Here is a 3,259-nt window from a genome sequence, read left to right on the forward strand (position 1 = left end):
GCCTTATTACTCGGTTTAAATGCCTTTATAATCCCATTATTGAATTTATTTTGAATTTTTTTTTTATATTTTTTGATTAAAACATATTGTAATTGAATGTTTACCTCTAGAAACATGGAGCAAAAGCCATCCATTGTCAAGAAAAGTTCATTTATAGTCACTCAAGCCTAGAAAAGCCTTATTACTCAGTTTAAATGCCTTTATAATCCCATTATTGAATTTATTTTGAATTTTTTTTACATTTTTTGATTAAAACATATTGTAATTGATTGTTTGCCTCGGGAAACGTGGAGCGAAAGCCATCCATTGTCAAGAAAAGTTCATTTATAGTCACTCATGCCTAGAAAAGCCTTATTACTCGGTTTAAATGCCTTTATAATCCCATTATTGAATTTATTTTGAATTTTTTTTACATTTTTTGATTAAAACAGATTGTAATTGATTGTTTGCCTCGGGAAACGTGGCGCGAAAGCCATCCATTGTCAAGAAAAGTTCATTTATAGTCACTCATGCCTAGAAAAGCCTTATTACTCGGTTTAAATGCCTTTATAACCCCATAATTGAATTTGTTTTGAATTTTTTTTCCATTTTTTTATTAAAACAGATTGTAATTGATTGTTTACCTCGGGAAACATGGAGCAAAAGCCATCCATTGTCAAGAAAAGTTCATTTATAGTCACTCAAGCCTAGAAAAGCCTTATTACTCGGTTTAAATGCCTTTATAATCCCATTATTGAATTTATTTTGAATTGTTTTTACATTTTTTGATTAAAATAGATTGTAACTGATTGTTTGCCTCAGGAAACGTGGAGCGAAAGCCATCCATTGTCAAGAAAAGTTGATTTATAGTCACTCATGCCTAGAAAAGCCTTATTACTCGGTTTAAATGCCTTTATAATCCCATTATTGAATTTATTTTGAATTGTTTTTACATTTTTTGATTAAAACATATTGTAATTGAATGTTGACCTCTAGAAACATGGAGCAAAAGCCATCCATTGTCAAGAAAAGTTCATTTATAGTCACTCAAGCCTAGAAAAGCCTTATTACTCAGTTTAAATGCCTTTATAATCCCATTATTGAATTTATTTTGAATTTTTTTTACATTTTTTGATTAAAACATATTGTAATTGATTGTTTGCCTCGGGAAACGTGGAGCGAAAGCCATCCATTGTCAAGAAAAGTTCATTTATAGTCACTCATGCCTAGAAAAGCCTTATTACTCGGTTTAAATGCCTTTATAATCCCATTATTGAATTTATTTTGAATTGTTTTTACATTTTTTGATTAAAACAGATTGTAATTGATTGTTTGCCTCGGGAAACGTGGCGCGAAAGCCATCCATTGTCAAGAAAAGTTCATTTATAGTCACTCATGCCTAGAAAAGCCTTATTACTCGGTTTAAATGCCTTTATAATCCCATTATTGAATTTATTTTGAATTTTTTTTACATTTTTTGATTAAAACAGATTCTAATTGATTGTTTGCCTCGGGAAACGTGGAGCGAAAGCCATCCATTGCCAAGAAAAGTTCATTTATAGTCACTCATGCCTAGAAAAGCCTTATTACTCGGTTTAAATGCCTTTATAATCCCATTATTGAATTTATTTTGAATTTTTTTTACATTTTTTGATTAAAACATATTGTAATAGATTGTTTACCTCTAGAAATATGGAGCAAAAGCCATCCATTGTCAAGAAAAGTTCATTTATAGTCAATCAAGCCTAGAAAAGCCTTATTACTCGGTTTAAATGCCTTTATAATCCCATTATTGAATTTATTTTGAATTGTTTTTACATTTTTTGATTAAAACAGATTGTAATTGATTGTTTGCCTCGGGAAACGTGGAGCGAAAGCCATCCATTGTCAAGAAAAGTTCATTTATAGTCACTCATGCCTAGAAAAGCCTTATTACTCGGTTTAAATGCCTTTATAATCCCATTATTGAATTTATTTTGAATTTTTTTTTTACATTTTCTGATTAAAACATATTGTAATTGAATGTTTACCTCTAGAAACATGGAGCAAAAGCCATCCATTGTCAAGAAAAGTTCATTTATAGTCACTCAAGCCTAGAAAAGCCTTATTACTCAGTTTAAATGCCTTTATAATCCCATTATTGAATTTATTTTGAATTTTTTTTACATTTTTTGAATAAAACATATTGTAATTGATTGTTTGCCTCGGGAAACGTGGAGCGAAAGCCATCCATTGTCAAGAAAAGTTCATTTATAGTCACTCATGCCTAGAAAAGCCTTATTACTCGGTTTAAATGCCTTTATAATCCCATTATTGAATTTATTTTGAATTTTTTTTACATTTTTTGATTAAAACATATTGTAATTGAATGTTTACCTCTAGAAACATGGAGCAAAAGCCATCCATTGTCAAGAAAAGTTCATTTATAGTCACTCAAGCCTAGAAAAGCCTTATTACTCAGTTTAAATGCCTTTATAATCCCATTATTGAATTTATTTTGAATTTTTTTTACATTTTTTGAATAAAACAGATTGTAATTGATTGTTTGCCTCGGGAAACGTGGAGCGAAAGCCATCCATTGTCAAGAAAAGTTCATTTATAGTCACTCATGCCTAGAAAAGCCTTATTACTCGGTTTAAATGCCTTTATAATCCCATTATTGAATTTATTTTGAATTGTTTTTACATTTTTTGATTAAAACATATTGTAATTGAATGTTGACCTCTAGAAACATGGAGCAAAAGCCATCCATTGTCAAGAAAAGTTCATTTATAGTCACTCATGCCTAGAAAAGCCTTATTACTCGGTTTAAATGCCTTTATAATCCCATTATTGAATTTATTTTGAATTTTTTTTACATTTTTTGATTAAAACAGATTGTAATTGATTGTTTGCCTCGAGAAACGTGGAGCGAAAGCCATCCATTGTCAAGAAAAGTTCATTTATAGTCACTCATGCCTAGAAAAGCCTTATTACTCGGTTTAAATGCCTTTATAATCCCATTATTGAATTTATTTTGAATTGTTTTTACATTTTTTGATTAAAACATATTGTAATTGAATGTTGACCTCTAGAAACATGGAGCAAAAGCCATCCATTGTCAAGAAAAGTTCATTTATAGTCACTCATGCCTAGAAAAGCCTTATTACTCGGTTTAAATGCCTTTATAATCCCATTATTGAATTTATTTTGAATTTTTTTTACATTTTTTGATTAAAACAGATTGTAATTGATTGTTTGCCTCGGGAAACGTGGCGCGAAAGCCATCCATTGTCAAGAA

The sequence above is a fragment of the Theobroma cacao genome, unplaced genomic scaffold (genome assembly GCF_053813885.1).
Source record: "Theobroma cacao isolate CCN51 unplaced genomic scaffold, ASM5381388v1 tig011, whole genome shotgun sequence".
Taxonomy (NCBI): domain Eukaryota; kingdom Viridiplantae; phylum Streptophyta; class Magnoliopsida; order Malvales; family Malvaceae; genus Theobroma; species Theobroma cacao.